Source organism: Cornus florida, unplaced genomic scaffold (genome assembly GCF_030987335.1).
Source record: "Cornus florida cultivar Cherokee Brave unplaced genomic scaffold, ASM3098733v1 CherokeeBrave_3.0.0_Hap2_Chr01, whole genome shotgun sequence".
NCBI classification, from domain to species: domain Eukaryota; kingdom Viridiplantae; phylum Streptophyta; class Magnoliopsida; order Cornales; family Cornaceae; genus Cornus; species Cornus florida.
Window position 1 is genome coordinate 118832869 of NW_026775571.1, and position 12181 is coordinate 118845049.

At 33.5% G+C, this 12181-nt stretch overlaps 1 pseudogene; it reads right to left on the minus strand.

Annotated features, from left to right (window-relative positions):
• Nucleotides 1-9746: 9746 nt before the first annotated feature.
• LOC132266878 (peroxidase 27-like) lies at nt 9747-11441 on the minus strand (annotated as a pseudogene).
• Between the last annotated feature and the right edge of the window lie 740 nt (nt 11442-12181).

Below are 12181 nucleotides of genomic sequence, written 5' to 3' on the forward strand. Positions count from 1 at the left end.
TGTACTTTTATCCCACATCGATGACTATTATTAAGCCCAAATGTATTTGACCTAAAGCATGTATTTTGTGGTGGTCCCACATCGTTTAAATATATCTTGTAGCTTTCCTTTAAATAAGGAACAGTGAGAGTATTTGGGTGCATTGAAAAGAGGGCCCGCTGATAATTAAGAGTACCAACGGACATTCTTTGTAATAATTCTCTTTTTAACACCAAAAAAAACAAAAACAAAAAAAAAAAAAAAAAAAAAAAACCAACAACAACAACAACAAGCCTTGACTTCTAACCTAAAAGACAAATTTTATTATTATCCCATATCGACTAGAAATACAAAGGGTGTATAGTTAATATAGTTGTGGCACACCAAGTCTAGTCGCCACGAAGAGAGTCTCCGTGAAAGATAGTCTCCCAAGTAAATTTATGGGAGACTTCCCAATCACGGTTACTCTTTTTTTTGGCCTCATATCACTTTTGAGTCTTCGGCCTGTCTTGCATACGTGGTACCTTTTCCACCTCAGGCCTTGGACCATAAGAGTCCGGCACAATACAATTCCTCTCAGGCTCATAGCCAAGGAACTACTTTCCTCGGACCTCAAGAGTTTGGCCCAATACAATTCATCTTAGGCTCATAGCCAAGGAGTTACTTGCTTCAGACCTCAAGAGTTAGGCATAATATAATTCCTCTAAGGCTCATAGCTGAGGAACCACTTGCCTCGGACCACAAGAGTCCGGCACAATATAATTCCTCTCAAGCTCATAGCTGAGGAACAACTTGTCTCGGACCACAAGAGTCTAGCACAATACAATTCCTCTCAGGCGGCTCATGGCCGAGAAACCATTTACCTCAGACCACAAGAGTCCGGCACAATAAGCTCATGGTCGTGGAACCATATGCCTTGAACCACAAGTGTCCGACACAATACAATTCCTCTCAGGCTCATAGCCGAGGAATTTACTGCTTCAGACACTTGGAGTCCGAAGATAGACTAACACGTCTAAACCCAAACAAGGGCAAACACTCTATGTAGGCCCTGGTACCTAGCCCAAAAGTTTCAAGCCCATAAAAAGTTTGTCCCACCTTAAAATAATATCAGAAAAAATTAGTATTGATATACATAATCCATGTAAGTAATGACAAGAAGGGTTCCCTTGATGGTTAGATCACTAAGTGACAAAACAATCTTCAGTTAAATGATCGAACTGTCATAGGAATTCCCTTCTTACTCACTTTTTTACTTTTAGCTTCGGACCACGAGGAATCCAAAGTCCCTATAGAAAGAATTTTTCTCAAAGATGAGAAGCTATTCAGTAGCTATATGCAACTTAGATATATCCATAGATATACAAATTTCTAAAGGCAAATTCTCAAAAGTAAACATAAAAATTAGAGTAATTACTGTTTGCAAGCAAAACAAATATTGTTTCAGAGCAGAAATTATACAAGTTCACTTCCTTTTGGGATCAAAAGAAGTAGAATCAAAAGCGTCCACCACATTCGGATTTGAGGCTAGAGGAGTTAACAGATTAGAAGATGGATGAGCTGACGAACTTGGAGCTGAATGGTCCTCCTGGTAAGACTTCACCATCTCAGCAAATAGTACCTCTGCTTTTTGGGCCTGTGGACCGTTAGTGTAAGGGAAGAAAACTTTTATGTCAGTATCAAAAGCCTCCAAGTCTTTTATTTTGTCATTTGAGCCTAGGTTGAAGCCGAACCTGAAGGTTTTTGCGTTGGATAAGCATACCAAGGTGGAGTAGTGTCTTTGCATCTGTTTCCCAGCAATGATACAAATTCCAATTGCATCCTTCAAACACAGGTTCTCAGCCTCCAATGTCTCCACCTTAGCTTTAGACGCTGCTAAACGATTCTTGTAAACATCCCTTGCCTCAAAGGCAATCTTTACATTCAGAGCTGCATTAGAAGCTTTCTTCTCAGTATTGGCAAGGTCCCTTTCTAATTTCTTGATAGAAAGGGACTGAGCTTCAGCAATGGCACATAGGGCCATAGTATGGTATAGGCTCTACACAGTCAACAATAATAATAATAGTGTAAGTAGAGTGAAAAGAAAGCTAAGGAATTAATAATGAAGGGAAAAGAACAAACCTCCACAGCACAGACTGGAGCGAAAGGAAGAAGCTAGTTCAACCCCATGTTGCCCATGATTTCTTCTTCTTTGGGCAGCCATACTCCCCGTGCAACTGCCAGTGCTACAGAAGGGTCTGTGGCAACCGAATCCTCAGAGTGAAGGATTGTTTTATCTGCCCTAGAAAAGGTAGGCCTCCAAGGCTCACCTTTCTCAGCTATAACAAAAGCTCTCACCTCCTCCTCAGGATCAGCTTCTCCAGTTTTCTTACCCTTGCTTTTTGAAGGAGTAACTCCCTTGGTTTTTGATGTTGAAGAAGGGTTCAGCTTCTCTTTTTTGTGCAAAGGAGCTTCCTTAACCTCTTTCTCCTGTTCAGTATAACGTACAATGGCAAGAGGCTCCTGTTCTATAGTACTCTTTTTAGGGACTTCAGCCCTTTTCTTATCTTCCTCGGTTAACGGGAAGCTGTCAAAGGAGGGGAGTGCCAAATCCATGAGGCCAGCTGCTGCAGTGCTGCAGGCAATTTCTTTAAGATTAGACGAAGAAAACAACTCCTCAATGGATGGGGGAGCACTCTAAACCTTTTCTTTAAGGAAGGTGAGCCTGTTCTTAGCTGCAAAAGAAGGGAAGGTCGCTGAAAAAACACCAAGAAATTCATAAGTATGACGAAAGAGTAAGACTTGACATGGGAATATTCTATACCTAACTTCCCGAATTTGCGAGGGATTGGAAGTTTGCTAGAATGAGACACAGCCTAATTCCCGTTAACAATTATCATCCTCTCTTTCCATTTCTTCTCGAAGGTAAGAAGGTCCGTACATATCCTTTGTTGAAGAGAGGAAGTAAAATAAAAACGTCCAAGCTCGGTCCCATACTTGGAGATGGTGTAGGTAATCAATAGGTCAACGAGAGTCAAGTCAAGACTCTCTAGCCTTCGGCAAACCAAAAGTGCTGAGACTATTTGAAGAAAGTTAGGGTTTACTTGGAGCAGGGCAAGACCCAACTTATTGAAGACCAAATGATAGAAGGGGTGAAGAGGAAATCGGAGAGCATTAAGGTGCCTGACAGATAAAAGTAATTCATTCTCTTCAACACCCTCGTAGGAACTAAAATCAGCTTCTGAAGGGTATTCAACAATTTCTACCCTTTCAGGGATTTCAAATTTTGCCATTACAGACTCAATGGTGAATTTGATACGCCAAATAGACAGAATCACCCTTTTATCCTCTTTGGAGAAAGCACTATCTGACCCAAAAGTTGATACCTCAGCTTGAGGTAGAGAATCCGCCATTCGAATGACTGAGTCGTTCGCAGATACAAGGGGATCAGAAACCCTAGGGGGAAAACCCTAATGAGAATAAGGGAAGACGAATGTGTGGACTCAGAGTCTATGATTTCTATATGGTCGTGAACGGGTGAAGTACTTATGGTATGAAATCAAAGAAACGAGTGAGGAACTAACCTGGTGTCACTACAAAGCAAGGAATGCAGTAAGTATGTAATGAACGCAGCAAGGGCAACAACAAGTTTTGAGGAAGCTCTTTAGCCAGAATCGCAATAGACACTCCTCGAACCACCTTTTGTAAAATTGGTAACTGTGCAACTTCAATTTCCTTTCAATTAGGAGCCATAGTCCAATTAAAGAGGGAATTGGGGGCAAAGTGTGGAGGGAAAAATCCCTCTCCAATAAAAGTCGTCCACGTGGCCACGATGGAAGCTTTATTTTTAATTTCTTGATGGGTTGGAAAAGCCCAGCCCTGTTCAAGCCCGGATAAAGACACCAACAGCCCAAGGTCGCTAATGTTGAACTTCCGGCCCATTAGCAGAGTCATTTGGACCAAGTTGTATTCAGCCCAAATTCATTTATTAGCAGAACCAGTCCTACTAGACAAAGGATTCAACAAAGAAGGAAAACTATGTGCAAGGAAAGTTTGCATGGAAAGAATTATAAAAAGGAAAGAACTCTATTTGTAAAGAATGTTGTATATGAAATGAATTGGAAAACAAGTAAGGCGAGTCCTACCATAATTTCACCACCTTTTTGTATATAAATAGAAACCTAGACCTCCAATAAAATCCATCGAGCAATATACGTTTTTCTCTGAGTATTCTTGTTATTTATTATTCTATTTTGAGTAAGTTGTATTATTTCTTTTAAATTCTTTTATAGAGAGAAATTGTATCTACATACGTAATCATGAATTTTTTATTATTTTTTGTCCCTTCGAAAAGTTCAAACAAACGCACAACCACTCACCATATTTTACCCTGCCAGCTCGAAAGTTCAACCTCCCCATTTGGAGGCTAGTGCCCATTGGTGCACCGACTGATTTTCAGTTAACCATAAATCAAACTTTCCAGATTTCACCAGCCTCGCCCGCAAGAACTCCAACCCTACCCATTTTAACCATAGATACACCAAAGTCCTTTAAGAAAGTAGATCCATGGGTTGTAGCTTGAAGTTTGACATAAGCTTTCGTCTCTTCGTCGTCAAGTAGAGCTGCATCTAACCCAAAAAGTCCATTTCTTTTCGCCACGAGTGTGAAGTATTTTTCATCAAATGTCTTTGAGCTTCCTGTTTCCAACTCTACAATTGTAGTCCAAATTAGATTTCTATTTATTGTATTTCAATATTTCCTACTAATATATTATTATTACTAGTATTTTTATTTCTAATTATTTATTACACTAAAATTCTTATTATATATATTTCATTCTCTAATTAGATTTCTATTTATTAAATTTCATTATTTTCTACTATTACATTATTAATATTAATATTTCTTTTTATTGAATTAAATAAATAATTTTTTATATTATATATTTCCTTTTCTAATTAGATTTTATTTTATTAAATTTTCTTCTCTAATTAGATTTCTTTTTATTTAATTAAATAAGAGAGCCCGCACTCCAATTTTGTACAATTGCACTCCACTTTTCTTTTTCTTTTTTCTTTAAAAGAAATAACAAGAAGGTCCTTAAGCTCATTAAAGTAACCTCTCTCATTTTATAATACCACATCTACCCTTTTCACAATAATTTTTTTTTTTTTTTTTCATACATTTAGAGTTATTTTTCTAGAAGGGGGCTTTTCCATGAAAGATTGTGTTAGATTTAAGGATCCACATACATATTAACACAAAACTCAAAAACTTGATTTCCCTTGAGATTATGTCCATCAATTTTTATGTTATTTTTTTCTCCCAAAAATCTGATTTGTTTCTTCCTCCCTCCCTTTTTTTTTTGGTTATTTAAAAGCTGATTTTTTATTCAGAAAAAAAAAAAAAAAAAAAAAATCAATGGAATTTGCAAGAATAGAGAGGCCAAGGATTAATTTGTTGCTTTTGATCATCACAACAGTTTCTCTCTCTTTTTTCCCTTTTTTTTTTTTTTTGTTGTTTAAATGTTGATTTTTTATTTACGGAAAAAAATGAATGATGATGTGTGAAAAAAAAAAAAAAAGATCATACCTCCTTCAAATGTCCTTGTTAATTGAATGATGATGTTATGGACTAGAACCTTGAGGAAAAAGATGGTGCATAGAAGGAGAGGGCTGAAGGCGGTGTCGTAAACAGAGAGAACCAGAGAACGACGAACCATGAAAAAAAATATAAAATAAAAATAAATTAACTGAACTCACTTTAACCGATCTCATTCAGGTAGATCTGATTGATTTTATTTTTCTAATCTGTTTAATAAAATAGAAAGTTTTTTTTTTCTTCATTGGACCACATAAGCGGTGAGCATAATGTAAATCCTCACTAGTAACCTAAATATTGTTATGTAATTAATGCATTGTTTCCTAATAAAATTATAAACTTGTCATTTGTAGTTTAAATATGTATAGTTACCAAATTTGAATAAAAGACAATGATAGAATGATAAGATTTATTTGCTTTGACTTTTCTAAGAGGATAACTAATTTAGAACATCTAAAAATTGAATAATGGACTATTAATATGGAACAGATCGAGGTAGTACAATTTTAATGGTTAAAAATAAAAATAAAAATAAAAATAAAAATAAAGGTACTTCAAATAGTAGAAGTAATTTGGACAAATGATGAACTGTGTTTTTTTATATTCGTATTAGCATTTTAATCAACTCTATTTTTTTTGAAACATCATGACTTTAACTCATTCAAATGGTAAATAAAGGTTGTGGCAACCTATGTAATGTGCGTGGGCGGGTGCGAGATAATGGTAGGCTACCACACCACGTGCATAATCCTACATTAGCTGGGTATGAAAAGGGAAAGTGCTGAGACATTTTGGAGTAAAACTTAAGAACAAAACCTTGCGAGTTCGGACCCAAAGTAAACAATATCATATATTATAGTAGATTGTGTCATTGGGTCCTTAAAAAGGTCCAAAATCCATGATTACGTAATTAATCATTCTTTTTTTTTTTTTTTTTCCTTATGATAAAAGTGCAAAAACATAAAATAAAAAATTATAATAGTGTTCAGGCACGGACCCAATATAAGCCTATTAATTTTATTTATTTTTATTTTTATTTTTTATGTACTTACAAAATTTAAAATTTTACCCCTTTAAAATTAATTTAAAAAAAAAAAAAAAAAACTTCACTATGGCCACCACAACATATTTTTGTTAAAATCCGCCCCACTCATATTTCTTGGGGTCCGTTCTCTTGCTAGTGTTTTTGGCCGTCAACTTGCAAACCAGTGGAGTCAAAAGTTCCATTTTCAAAAAAATGGAACTTTTAAAAATTTACAAAGACATCGAATTTACTATTTTCTATTTTTTCAATCACAAACAGACCTTTTGCTTTATATGCAAATTTACTGAATTCCACTTAAGTAGCTTCATTTTAAGTATTTTTTTTTTTAGAACAATACTTGTTAAAAGTATTTTTTTTAGAACAATACTTTTTTTAGGCCACATAAGAAGGAATCTCCTGTTTAGGATGAGGTGGCCCAATAAAATATAAACAAATGTTAAAGTTTTAAAAGAAAAAAAAAATGATTACTACAGGAATAGAAACTAATTCCTCTTTCTCTCTCACGCAGCCATATATACATATATATTACTTCTGTATTTTGAATCTGAAATCAAACAAACAAAATTTAGAGACAATAAAATCTAAACCTGCAAGTTGTTATTTGTTCCAATATCAAGCTTCAATAACCTATTTGAGATTCAGAAAAAGAAAAGAAAAAAATTATCCATTACAGTTATAAATCTAATAGACAAATAGAGAACATCTAAATACAAGATTTAATAGACAATTACAAAACATTTAAATAACCACACACATATACCGCGATTGCCAGAGGAAGTAAAATCAGGGATGGAGCCAATTAAGGACAGGAGGGGCACGTGCCCCCTCGGATTTTCTGCCTCTCTTATATTCTATATATATTTTATAATAATATATATGTTTTTTTTAATAAAAATAGATTCTCCATAGAATTCTATATATGTTTCATATTTTTTTATCCTAAATTATTTCCTTAATCCTTATATTTTATATCTATAAATTAATTTCATTCCCCTACAAAATTTTTTCTGGCTCTGTCCCTGAGTAAAATAGACTATTGATGTCCTAGAGAGAGATAATTGAGTAATTTGTACGAATTTGAAAATCAAATAGTTGATTAAAAATCAATAAACTTTGTGAATTTATGATGTATGATGCTGGTGATGTACGAAAATTAAAAAGAACATTGTTTGATTTTAGATTTAAAACACATAAGTAATATATATCGCTGCGGGAGAGAGAAAGAGGGAAGGATTAGTTTTTATTTCCTATAGTCATCATTTTCTTTTCTTTTAAAACTTTAACACCTATTGATATTTTATTGGGGGCCACCTCATCATAAGAAAGATTTTCCTTTTATAGTGCCTAAAGCAGGCATTGTTCATTAGCATTTTACAAACACGATGTATAAATTCCTATTTTGAAGTCAACGAAATATATACGTCTTAGTAACTAAATAAAATATTCAATAATTATATTCATTGACTTGTTGAATATTATTCATTACTAAAATATATATTAGTGAATTATAATAAAAAAAATTTAACTTTTTTTTGATATTGTTTTAGGAGTTTAAAAATACACCTATCAATAATTGAATTCCTATTAAAAAATTTAATACATAATTACTATCTTTATCGCTTTTACCTTGTGTCAATTTTATGTTCATCGATCATTTTAGAATTTTGCTAATTATGTTTTATAAAAAAAAAAATTCTAATTTATTATTGTTAAGATTTTGTAAATTATCATTATTGTTTAATCTTGTAATTTGTTTATCTTAATTATTAGTAGTATATTAGTGTGATTATTTAAAAAAAATAATTTTAATTACTATTTGAAAAATAATTATTTAATTACTTTGTTGAAAAAAAAAAAAAAAAAATTTGAATTTAGTCTTTAGAGAATTGTGGTAAAAAGTAATCTTCACGTCTATCACTCAACCTTCCAACTGATCTGTCTTTCTGGCTTCTAGCCTACTCAACTCTGGCAGTCAGTCAAAAAAGTGCTTGAATAAGGGATGTTCTCTCTCTCAAGGATATCAGTGTTAATCCATTGACACAAATAGTTCATGGGAGAAAATTGAGTTATTTGGGCCCCGGGGGGTTGACAGGGTGAACCGCGAGTTTTCGGATACAGTATCGGTATAAACGATCTTTCCCTCGTGTTCGGCTATAGCCAGAGCCCCTGAATCTAGAGCCGCTTAGTGTTCCAACCCAGTTCCAATAGTGAATATCGCGTATTCTAATGTTTATCAGTGGTGGTATACAATCGGTTTACACACTAATGATGATCTTTATACTGGAGCTCTTTTTCTATTATTTCTTTCTACCATATCCTTAATAGCAAGTTGGTTCAGGGGCGGAGGGAGAGGGGGCCACCGGCCCCCCCAAATTTTTTAGCATTAGTACTAAATTATATATATTAATAGACATTTTTCTTTATAAAAATTAAATTGGCCCCCCCAAATTTTTTGTAAAATCTATTTATAGTACTAAATTATAGTTATTGATGGTAATTTTTCTAAAAACTAAAGTTCGTTCTTCAAAATTTTTATAAAAATCTATTTAAGGTACTAAATTATAGTTACTAATGGTGATTTTAATGGTGATTTTTATATAAAAATTAAAGTTTGTCTCTCCCAAATTCTAAAAAAAATCTATTTATGGTTTATCTTATGATTATTGAATGTGGTTTGTAAATGACCCTTCAAATTCGAATAAACATCTTGTTTTAAAAAATTCAAAATATAGTTAAAAAAACCATTATTATAGTTACTAATGGTGATTTTTTTTTTATATAAAATCATATCTTGCCTTTTCCAAATTCTAAAAAAATTTCTATTTATGGTTTACCTTATGATTATTGAATGTAGTTTGTGAATGATTTTTTTTTTTTTTTTTGAGAGATATGATTTGTGAATGAAATTACTTATAACCCTTCAAATTTAAATAAACCTATTGCTTTAATAAATTCAAAATATAGTAAATATTAATAATAATAATAATAATAATAATAATAATAATAATAATAACTACTATTATGATAATCCTTATTATAACATATTTTATTTATACACACAAAGTCACACATATATATATTATTTGTTATGAATTAGAGAGAAGAAAAAAAAAATACGGTTGACACTTGAAAACCTAACTATTCTTAGTTTGCTCTATTTTTCTTTTCATATCACTATAAACACATGCTCTTAATGTTAAAAATGAACTAAAAAAAATTACAAGTATTCTATTTTATTTTTTAAATTTAATTTTATATTAATTAATTTGGTCCCCACAAATATTTATTACTGGCTCCCCTCCGTAAAAACTATTGTAATAGTACAAACAAACCCACAGACGTAAAAACTATTGTAATAGTACAAACAAACCCACAGACGCTCACTATTATACTACCTCCCCTTTTGGAGGCTAGTGTCCATTGGTGCACCGGCTGATTTTCAGTTAACCATAGTGCAAACTTTCCTGATTTCACCAGCCTCGCCCGTAAGAACTCCAATCCTATCCATTTTAACCATAGATACACCAAAGTCCTTGAAGAAAGTAGATCCATGGGTTGTAGCTTGAAGTTTGACATAAGCTTTCGTCTCTTCGTCGTCAAGTAGAGCTGCATCTGACTGAAAAAGTCCCCTTCTTTTCGCCACGAGTGTGAAGTATTTTTCATCAAATGTCTTGGAGCTTCCTGGATCCATCTCTACAAATGAGATGTTATCTCCTGGCTTGCATTTCATTGTCAACTTTGCTATGTAGTTGGGATCCAAAGTCGGATCAGTACCACCCTTTCCAGTGAAGTTGTAAAGGCGTTTATTGAACGAAGAACAATGAGAAATCCCAATTGTGTGTCCACCTAATTAGTGATAATAAAAAAAATAATAATAATAAAAAGGTTAAATATGTAGTCCAAATTGTTTTGTCTTTAAGTACATATTTGTATATAAGCGCAAGCGCGCACACACACATATATATTCAAGTACCTGATAGCACTACTAGGTCTTTTGTACTTAGACCTCTTTGTTGAAATCCTGATTTCAATGTGCTAATGTTTCCTTCAGGCGATAATAAATTATTCTTGGCCTCCGTCATATTTGATACTCTTCCATCTCTTCGCCCAGTTTCAACCTCCCAGCATAGCCCTTTCATATGATAATTAAAAGCTTAAGTAGTCTGAAACATAAAGCTACAATATATACAGTAATATAATACAAAACAAAAGATGGATCAATGGGGAAAGATATATATATAATGTATATATAGTACCGCGACCGTTACAACCCTAGCTACTAGGGCTAGTATGTCAGCACATGAAACAACTCCAGGACATGCTTTCTCTAATGCAGACTTCACTTTATCTATAATTTGAAAGCCTCTGAGGTTTTGTGCATCTTTTTCAGCTTTTTTAGTCGGGGAATTCAATAGCACTGACCCTTCACAACCCTGCAAATTAATTAACATAAGTAGTAATTAACTACAAGTTATTCTTTGTAAAAAATAGTTAGAAATTAAAGTTGAAACCTTGTATTTTCGTACGGAACGTACCCTAACGAAACAATCATGGAAATGCATTCTTAACAACGGGCCAGCAAGACTTGGCGCTACTGACATGACTTGATCCATCGTCTTCTTAACTATGGCCTCAACATTAGGGCATGTTTTCTTGTAAAACCCGACTTTCAAGCCCTGCGCATTTGCTAGATCAAAAGAGAAAGCTAGAAAGAACAATTGAAGTAAGAAACATATTGAAATTAGCTTTGAAATGGCCATGTTAAAGAACAGAGATAGCTTCGAGATACAAAACAAAACACAAGTCCAGTTTTATACTAGCTAGCTAGTTAGGTTCAACGTACTCTTTGAAGACTTGAAGTCGTTATGAAATGGTTGCCATTCATTTTAATATGAAATTTGTGGTTTGCTTAATAATTCATCTATTGTCCAACCATCTTATATTGAACAAGTATACGATGAAAATGCCAAGAGGCCATTCATTCATTATATTGATAGATATATATGCATGATAGGTCTAAGCGGACCACTTCTATTTTTCCAGGTGCGGAGGACTGGCGAGGGACTATCGCCCGCCTCTTAAAATATCCCACTAATGGACCCACTTTATAATAGGCTGCTATCAATCCAAAATTATAATATATTTATAAGCAATCTTAGATTTTCTTTTACGTAAAAAAAAATATATATATTATGGTAGGATTTCTAATTTGAAGAAAAAATATATTATAATTTTCATATTATTAGTGTTGACCCCAAATGAAACTTGCTGGGTCTGCCCTTGTATTTTTGAATAAAATGTAGTCATTGGAGTTGGATAAACCAGCGGATTCAATTGCGATTTCGGAATTAGTCACTTTATCAGTAGAGGAAGAACATTAATTCGCGCTGCTATAGTTATCAATCTAAATTTAATATATTATAATTAATTCTCATAAACATAAAATAATAGAACCGGGTAAAATTTGAGTCCCAATTATTTGACTGAACCATACGCGTCTCCAATGACTTATTGGATGCCGTCTATAAAATTTCCATGGATGGGGGACAGGACTACGAAACTGGTGGTGATAGATTG